Consider the following 10,541-nt stretch of genomic DNA (forward strand, 5'->3'; position numbering starts at 1 on the left):
GTTTTATTACATTTGATGTTGTTTTTTTGTTTAAACATACATTATGCAAGAGCTAAATCTGTCTATTGCAAGTCTTTCTTTAGGCCTGAAATGTTATCTAAATTATTAATTAGATATTAACTAACCTATCCAGGCCATAATCAACTCTAGATGGCAGCGCTAGCCTGCGATCTTTAGTGGGTTGTGGGCCGATTTACTGCATAACTTTCCTTCTCGATTTAACGATTAGATGGATAATCGAGACTATGCTGTTTATTGTACTGACTTAAGTAATGATGACCGAGGCATGGGGAAATTTCAGTCGCTTAGTTCTCAGTTCATAGTGGATCAATTTGAATGAAATTTTCAGCAAATTACCTTTTCATTATCTAGTTTTTAACTATTATAGTGAGAACTGCCAACTCGTTACCGAATCTCCCATAATGTATCTTTAAGTAAGGTAAAAAAAAAGGATGAAAGTGAAATGGAAATATTAAATAATTGTCTAAGTGAAAGTCAAATATTATGTCTTCTCTTCAAATTTACACCAACTTATTAAAAAAATTATATTTTATTATTATTTCCCTGCACTATGACTTAATTCTTATTCTTTTAAGTCTATATCTCTTTGAAAAATAATATTGATTATCTCACTGGGATAGATTAATGGTATTGAATTTAGTCAATTATTGATAATCCTTGAGTGGCATTTAGCGATTGAACACATTAAAAACACAACACAGTTTATATGGAAATACAATCACTGGTTTATAAGTATAGCACGACGTTTCGACAAGTATTCTCTTATCGTCATCATTTGTGCTTGATAACGATAAGAGAATACTTGTCGAAACGTCGTGCTATACTTATAAACCAGTGATTGTATTTCCATATAAACTGTGTTGTGTTTTCAATTATTGATAGTTTTTTTTCTTTTTATAATGTAGACAATTGTTGTCACCCCATGTGAACACTTCATGGGTCAGTTTTTGACATATTTTTTTCATGAAAGCTTCTAAATGTGAAACAGGACGTACAGAGTTCTCAAAACTCAATGAGCTTGTTGATTAGTGTATAAAGAAGGGCCCTATGCCTATAGCATTTCAAAATTTTTAGATTGCAGATTTCAAACAAATTTTTGTGAATTTTCTTTCCATCATATTATTCTGACTACTAAAGTTTGTTAAGGCAAAATGGGACAAAGTTGTAGGTAATGGGATTGTTCATTAGGTCCTAAAGAGGAATCCTTCAAAATTTAGAAAATTGTGAATTCCTTATTTATTTCCAAGTTTATGAGATCTTTTAAACACAATACAGAACAGAATGATGTGAGCAAAACTAGCTAATATTCAATCACTCTCACTGATGGAAGGAATAATCACCAAATAGAACTAATGTTTTCCCAAATCTAAATTTAAAGGAGGCAACTCGCTAACTCAGTATCATCCACAGTGTTCGACATTGCAAACATGACTGATTGGTCCATTTAAATCAACATTGATGTTATTGTCTTACTGTGAAAAGATGGGCTTCTGAAATCCAATATTTAAGACAAAATGAACATTTTCAAATTGGCACACGAATTGCATGCCAGAATGCTTTCAAGTGTCATTTGTAATGAAGCAATTTGATGAACGAGGCTAAATATACTCCACAGGAGAATACTACCAGTGTAGACTTGAATAACCAGAAGCCAAAGACTGCCATTCAATTTTTTCATAATTTTCTGAGGAGGTCACTTTATAACTTTCTGAGACATTTGACGTGGAATGACCCATTATTATATACTCTACAAAAAAAGTAGGGGATATTGAAATGCAAATACATATGCAGGTTGCGATATGATAAATAGCCATGGACATTTGACATGTTTTGAGAGTATGTTCAGAGATGAAGAACTTATCGCCCCAACAGAACCACTGAGCTGCACATGCGACACGCAATAGCGCCATAGACGTGGGAGGGGTTCATTGTCAAATTTAACACTTCAAGGAAGGGTTGATGAAAACTGCCCCGTGCTGGTTTATCTATCCATGTTTGCTTTCCTATCGGTTCTTGCATAAGATTTACTGTTTAGCGTATCTTTGCTTTAGTGTGTTAGGTTTAATTTGATCGGGAGACGTGTTCGTCGACGTTAACGTCAACCGACAACACTGCAAGAATTGGCCGTGGCACTACAAGAGGAGTGGGTCAGATTGCCCCAAATCGTGATTGGACGGTTGAATAGGAGCATGCCACGACGAATTGCTGAATGTCTGAGGATTGGTGGAGAAATTACTCATTATTAAGACAAAAATCAAAAACGTCCATTTTCACTTTTGACGGTGTATCTCTTTGCGAGTGAAATGGGGGCCGTCAGATAAGCTGCCCATATGAACTGTTTATGTTCATGTGTAAGCAATTGGCCTGTTATTAACATATTACACTGGTTACCTCTAATAAAAACAGAGTGCATTTCCGCAGTTTTGAATTGTTTCTGAATATACCCTACTTTTTTTGGAGAGTATATTGTATGCGTTGTGACCAATTTGTGTCCATTTTTAGGTACCAAAAAATAGTGATTTAGCTCCTTTAATGATGAGTATACTTGATGAAAATATATATTTGCTATTAAGAAAATGCAAGAATTGGCCGTGGCACTTCAAGAGGAGTGGGTCAGATTGCCCCAAATCGTGATTGGACGGTTGAATAGGAGCATGCCACGACGAATTGCTGAATGTCTGAGGATTGGTGGAGCAAATTACTCATTATTAAGACAAAAATCAAAAACGTCCATTTTCACTTTTGACGGTGTATCTCTTTGCGAGTGAAATGGGGGCCGTCAGATAAGCTGCCCATATGAACTGTTTATGTTCATGTGTAGGCAATTGGCCTGTTATTAACATACGCTGGTTACCTCTAATAAAAACAGCAGTGCATTTCCTCTGTTTTGAATTGTTTCTGACATCCCCTACTTTTTTTGAAGAGTATATTGTATGCGTTAATGCGACCCATTTGTGTCCATTTCTAGGTGCCAAAAAATAGTGATTTAGCTCCTTTAATGATGAGTATACTTGATGAAAACATATATTTGCTATTATATCTTATATCAAATTCTAATTGTCAATAGATCTTTTACGTGCATGCCAATGCGTACACGGGACCTCGGTTTATTATCCCATCCGAACGACTAGACAGCTGTCCTTGTCAGGCCCTCCTTCCTGCATCATTGACTAGAAGGCACCACGCCGGAAAATCTGAATGGTACCATGGATATAACAGATAATTGATAGTACTAAAACAAAAATTTATTGTTGAATTAAATATTAATATTTTTGTTAGTATTCGTTTCGTTTAAATAAAATAAAAAATCCGAAATTTTAATTTTGAGTTGTCTCCCCTGGTAAAAAATATTTAATATTATGTTCTTGTTCAGAGGTGATTTTCATTTTCCTTGGATGATTTTATCTATGTATTCTTAAAGAAAATTTTATGGTTAAGCAGGGTGGGATTTCTTAAAATGAGTTTTATTTAATCCCAGGTTTTAAATGCACTTTCGATGAGGGGGGCGAAGTATGACCCAAGGGTTCCCTTCTATTATAGTGATTAGTAGGCTGTAACTATAAGAAACCTCATCTCTCATTCTCAACCCTCCGTGTCAGTATATCTCAACGTTTTTGGCTACGTTATCGTAGCTAATGTGTTCCCCTGTAAATTTTCCTAGTTGATCAGTTCACTAAAAAATATATTATGATATGATTGAGGGTGACCTCTCAACCTGCAACAACACATGTTAATGTTAGGCTACTGTTTCAATTAAATCTAGGCCTAGATAACATTGTAAGCCTACCCGTTTCTGCAATCTAATGCCCTTTTGTGCATTCAGCATTAGGCTAGATTTAGATCAGTAAAACATGGTACCATGGCAGTAGGCCTACCTAACAATCCTTTAAAAATAACGTAAATTTGATCCAGTCAGGTTTACTATTGCTCATTTCACGTGACATGTCCTTTTCGTTTAGGCTTATGCAATTTGATGAAGATATTGCAAGGTAAACTAGTTCAGAGCTGAACTACTATTGACGTTGTTATTATCTTAGTTATATAATCTAGCCTTAGAAAGAGAAAATAAATATTTAAATGATATCATTTCTTTCCAGATTTTAAAATTCGTTGGTGTTGATTTCACTATTGTAACATTAAAAATGTTTGGAAAATTGGTAAGTTGTATCTTATGTCAAGTCAGATGAAGATTTAAAATTTTGTATTATAAGAAATATTTTTTTTAGGATCAGAATCCCATTTCTCTTTCTTTACTGTTGGTGACTTGGTCCTTCACAAAATACTTTTGATAGATGAAAACCAAATTTTGTCCTTTATTGGACAAAGCAGGGCTCTATTAAAATGGGTTTAGTCGTCCATCTGATCCATTGGATTGCTTGAGACTTTGGAACACAATAACTCTCCTTCCGATTGAGGTAGAATGTTCCAACTGCGTGTAGATGTTTATTATTTGATGAGCATTTTCTACTGAGGCTAAGCAGAGATACAGGGTAGGCCTACTGTTGGTAAGCAATTAGATTTGTTATACTTTGGAACATGGCAACTCTAATTCGAAGATCAACAGATGTAATTGCATGCGTAATATCTCTGCTTAACCCCTGCAGTAATTAATGAGTGTTATCTATTTGTTTAGGAATTGAGGTGGGAGAGAGCAGATTCACTGCTGACTTGTTAAATTTATTTCAGGTTTGTTTTGTTGTTGGAACATATGCAGGTATTTTCATTGACCAACATTACAAAGTAAGGCATTTATTTTTTTTTCTTCTATGTTATAATATTAATGAGGCATTATAAGCATGAGGCATTTTGACTTCAAATATTATATAAATCATTATTTAGATGTTTATTCACATGAAAAGCCAATATTAAACTCTAGCTAGCCATCGAATAACTTAGGTATTGAGTGGATTAGATAATGCCCACCATCAGGCGTTAAAATATCAGTTATGATATCAGGAATGATGATGTCATGGACTTAGCTTATATAATAAAGGTAAAAATTTACAAGTAAGGAAAATCATGCATGATTATGAATGATTTTGAAACCCCCAGGATTTAACTCATTTGAACTGTTTGGCCAAACAAAATTAAGTCTATGAATCCATTATCTTCCACTATCAAGTTTTCATCTCAAAACACCCCTTTAACTCTATCCCTTACTGTAATACAGTTGACTATCCGTTACAGTCAACTATCGAATCAACTGTGTATGGTGTGCTAATGGCAAAAAAACATTACTTGTATGGAAACAAAATCAATATTTATTGGAAACAATGTAGGAATTTTACTACCTATATTTGTGTGGACACTCTAGTGCAGGTCACAATTTTTATCCAATTTTGATGAAACTTGAATTTTATATCTCAAATATCTTAGCTCCTTTCGATATTGACATGTATCGGACTGTAACTTCCTGGATTATGGCTCCTGATGGTTTGAAAAATCACGTTTTTTGAATGTGGACCTTCTAGAGGTCACAATTTTTTATCCTATTTTAAAAACTGTTCAAATATATCACCGTTGCACCCTAATGATGGTTGAGTTCGAAAATCGGACTAATGCTGCTAGACAAAATGGACACACCTTGTATACATTCAATGTAAAAGCATGTAAGACCAAGGTTGTGGACCCTCTAGAGGTCACAATTTTTATAGTCCACATTATGAATGTGGACGTATATTGCTGTCGCCCCTGTCTGTGTGTTGTGTGTGTGTGTCTGTATGTCGCCTACAGGCCAGAATTCTTAAATGATCATCTTGAAACTTTACATACTTAATCCTTATACCCTAAGGGTGATGGCTATTGTTTTTGGTGTATGCCCAACCCCCAGGGGCAGAGCCACGCCAATTTCTTGTGTTTGTTTGTTGTCTACAGGCTGCATTTCTTAACATATCTTGAAACTTTGCATACTTACCCTTTGTACCCTAAGAAAACATCCCTATTGTTTGGGGTGAATGCCCAACCCCCAGGGGCAGAGCCACAGCCATTTTCTTTTTGTGTGTCTGTATGTTGCCTACAGGCCTCAATTCTTAATCAATCGTCTTGAAAATTTTTCATATGAATTCTTTATACCCTAAGGATGATCTCTATTGTTTTTAGTGCATGCCCGACCCCCAGTGGCAGAGCCACGCCCATTTCTTGCATTTATTTGTTTGTCATCAGACTGCATTTCTTAATGTATCACCTTGAAATTTTGCATACTTATTCCTTATATCCTAAGTAACATCCCTATTGTTTGTGGTGAATGCCCAACCCCCAGGGGCATAGCCATGTCCATTTTCTGTTTGTGTGTCTGTGTGTCACTTACAACCTGCAATTCTTAATCGATCGTCTTTGAAACTTTTTTATACTTATTCCTTATACCCTAAGACTGACCTCTATTATTTTTGGTGCATGCCCCCTGGGACACAGCCACGCCCAATGTTTGTGTGTTTTGTGTTTCGCCTACAGGTCAGAATTCTTAACAGATCCTTTTAAAACTTTGCATACCTATTCGTTATACCCTAAGGATGACCCCTATTGTTTTTTGGTGATTTCCTGACCCCCAGGGGCAGAGCCATACTCATTTTTTCTTTGTTTCTCTGTGTGTTGCCTACAAGCCACGAAGGCCACAATTCTGAATGGATTATCTTGGAACTTGGTATACTTATTCCTTATACCCTAAGGATGGCAACTATATTGATGTTGGTGCAATACGTCTTCCACCAATTCTAAATAGATCATCTTGGAACTTGGCATATTTATTCCTTATCCTGTAAGGATAGCAACTATATATTTTGGTGCATGTCCCGACCCCCAGGGGTGTGGTACCATAGCCACTTTTTTGTTAGTTTTTATCAGTACATCAGCAACTATTTATTTTGGTGCATGCCCTGACCAACTGGGGCAGTGTCACACCCACTTTTTTGTTAATATTTTGTCTGTAAAACTGGCAAAACAAACCCAACACCTAGCCTTCTTTGCCTCTTGTCATATTACAGCCATTTCATATTTCATTCTCTTCATTTTAAAAAGTACCATATCAATCAAAGCAGGAATTTGGACGTATATTGCATCGTTAGCGATGCTATTGTTATCTGATTTAGATGAAACTTAAAATGTATTTATTATATCCCAAAGATATCAGTTCCTTTCTGCCGTAACATCTTGGATTTTGACGAAGCTTAAAATATATGTTTATATCCCAAAGATCTTGATTCCTTTTGATATTGTTGTATGTTGGATTGTAATTAACCTCGATTATTGCCCCTGATTGTGCGAAATATTTCTCTTTTATCTTGTTCTCTGTCCATCTATTGCAAAATGTGGGCGTATCTTGCATGGTAACCACTTGTTCATTATGGACAGAGAACATGCTAAAAAAGCAATTACTATATGATCTGTAAGGTCAAGTTATGTTCGCGTACAGGGCTAAACGATGCAGTCAATCTCCTTGACATGACAATGGGACATACTGATAGTGTTGTTAATTTAACTTCCAACAAGAAAGTAATTACTGAAGTCTTTGTATAGCATCTAGTAAATTTGCATCTATACTTTATTGTTATCCATATGTATTTTATTATCAACATCTTTTGCTTCCCCCTTAGAAAAGTAAGCAACATTTGTTCTTAATTTCAGTTGCCTAAAGTTGATGATCCACAGGAATTATGGAATAAAATTAAAGAATTCGCAGAGAATTATAAAAAAGATTAAATGTATATTCTGTTTTTGAGCTAAAGACTGTGATATATCATGAGGAGAAACATGTCTACTAGCTTGTGTTGGGATGCAGAGATGTGACAGATTGAAAAACTTTGTTACTGTATAAATTGTAATACCGGGTGCTTTCTGTGCCTACTTTGTTACTTTTCCATCTACAAACACAATCCTTGTAAAAATAATGTAATGAGTCTGTTTGTTCGTTCCCAGTTATATTTGTTAAAATTTCTAATAGAATTTTGTATTGGTTTGAATGACTGTGAATAAAATTATGGGGAGGATATTTATTGCCATGAATAGTTTCACTTAGGATTGCTAAGTTATGGAATTTTATGAAGATGTACCTGTACATGTATATGATGATATTAATTATCTGCTGTGTATTAGCTTGTTATCCAGTCTTCAATAGTATATAGGAACGTCTCTTCGGAGATTTGAGGAAAGACTAGGGACATGGACCAACCATTTTAAGAATTATTAGTTTAAGAACTTTTTTCGCCTAGCTTCGCCCAGCTAATTTTTTTTATACATAATAATATAAAATTTTCGAATTACTGTGTTGCCAATATATTATAAATTTTTATATAAGACCTCAAAATGTACAATCGACACATCCTTATTTGACTCACTCCACTCGAGCTTTCTTTCTTTTCCTACATCTTCGGAAATATTGTGCATACAATGTGAAACAAAAATGTCATATAATGTTTTAATTTAACTATAAAAGCCCTCCATTCTGCAAGGCTTTGGTTTGCCTCGCCAGTGGGGAGTCCCCACCCACCCATCCTTTTCAAAATCATGTATACAGATACATGTAATTATGTAATGTGTATTGTTTTATAGATATTTGTTTGTGTAAATTTATGATTAAAAAGTGTATGGAATAAATTTATAGATTATGTATTAAAATGTAGATGTTATCCTCTTCTAAAAAGGGATAGCAGGATGTTGAACCCCATTTCATGTCATTTCTAAAAAGGAAAAGTAATGACATACCGTAATTTAAAAGATACTATTTGATAGGCTTGTTTGGAAACAGCTGAAGTTGTTTTTCCTGTTATTTCAGGAAGTGAACAAAAATTAGTACATGTTTTAGAATCCTTTATTTGACCTCTAGTCTGCCGGATAAACACAGATTTATGTGTTTTCCTGGAAAAAAGTCCCATCAAAGCAAACTTGGTCTCAAATGAAAGATGGGGTCCGTAGGTACTCCAGAAAAAAAAGACCCATCATGATTGCTTGGGGAAAATTTTTGGGGCAGGGTCAAAAGTCAAGCTCAACCAATCAGAAAAAAGCAGTACCTAAATATCTCAAACACTAACAATGTTGGACCCTATAAATGTATTATCAACATATAGGAACTCTATATCTCTGAGTCGGATAAAGCAGTCTGCATCCACCTAAGATGTCCCACTGCTTAAAATATGAAATTGAACCATGTCCAGAAATAACCTAGTTTGTGTCAGTGGATATTAAACCCCATCTCTCTCTCTCTCTCTCTCTCTCTTAAATAGAGTATTTAAATAATAAGTACATACATATTATTTACAATTGTTGTGTGTGGTGTTAAGGTAACGTCACAGAGTCGTAGCTGTTGTGTGTGGCGTTAAGGTAACTAATTGTCATAGTTAGCTCGGCCACTCAGCCAGTATATTATAAACACCTACAACCTATATACCTTAATATATCTATATACACACTACATACATGACTTTTATGCTCCTTGCTGTCTTATTTCATAAAGAATATGGTCACAAACTTCTTCAATATCTGATATTTATTGTTTAAAGAGACAATGTGACACATGAAATGAGATGGGGTTTAACGTCCTACTGTTCTGCCTCGACTGGGCTAATTGAGACAGACATAAACCAGTCAGTGTGCCATGAGGGAAACTTTGTCCGGAGAGCGGTGTTACTCTTATTTCGAATTCCAACTGTCAAGGCTTCTTTATTGTTACACGGGGCCTCAGTTTTTCGTCCTATACAAACAACCAGACACCGCCCCTTGCAGACACCGTGACAGAAGGCCGTTAAATGTTTCAGTATCTAAACATGCATTACGCAAGAGCTAAATCCGCCTATTGCAGGTCTATATTTTGGCCTGATCTGTTATCTAAATTATTAATTAGACATTAATTAACTTATCCAGACCATAATCAACTCTTGATGCCATCGGATGGCTGCGGTATAAGTAGATTTAAATACGTTTTGTGATGAATGATTTAACGTAAAAATGGATAATCAGACATTTTTTATTACCAACGTAATGACAATTGAGACTAGCCTAAAATTGAATCTCTAATATCTTGCAAAGTGAAGCAATTTGACTGAAATTTTCAGCATATTCTGTTTTCATTATCTATTATTTAATTATTATAGCAAGAGTTCTTTATGTAATCTTACCTAATGCTCCTTTAAATTTAAAAAAAAAAATAGAATTGAGTTAAATGTTGCGTCGACACATTACCTCAGTCATTTTAGGACAACCCCATAGGTTATTTTTTCTATGGTGGAACTTTGCACAGGCACTGGCATTTATGTCCATAAGTACAAAATGAGAAATCTGTATAATAATATAAAACATAATCACTAATGTGTCAACATATTGTTCACAAAAAATTGCTTTGATCTATTGAGTAAGTCTTTTTCTAGAATGATTTGATTAAAGTGCCTCTCTGATTTTGAAATCGTACTGATGTTTTTTTTTGCTGTTTGGTATATATGTACATTCAACGATAATAACAGATAGTGATTGTTATCCATAGAACTGTGTTGTGTTATTATGTTCAAAACATACAAAAATTATATATAATAATA

The 10,541-nt window shown here is 34.8% G+C and overlaps 1 long non-coding RNA gene across 2 annotated transcripts; it reads left to right on the forward strand.

Moving 5' to 3' along the window:
• Positions 1-3,346: 3,346 nt before the first annotated feature.
• LOC126815456 (uncharacterized) lies at positions 3,347-8,610 on the forward strand. Of its 2 annotated transcripts, none has more exons than XR_007677923.1 (4): positions 3,347-3,396; positions 4,119-4,178; positions 4,708-4,761; positions 7,642-8,610. It is a non-coding gene; the product is annotated as an uncharacterized LOC126815456 (long non-coding RNA). The 2 variants fall into 2 exon arrangements; XR_007677922.2 differs by having other exon boundaries at positions 3,389-3,463.
• The last annotated feature ends 1,931 nt before the right edge of the window (positions 8,611-10,541 follow it).

Source organism: Patella vulgata, chromosome 3, assembly GCF_932274485.2.
Source record: "Patella vulgata chromosome 3, xgPatVulg1.2, whole genome shotgun sequence".
Classification (NCBI taxonomy): domain Eukaryota; kingdom Metazoa; phylum Mollusca; class Gastropoda; family Patellidae; genus Patella; species Patella vulgata.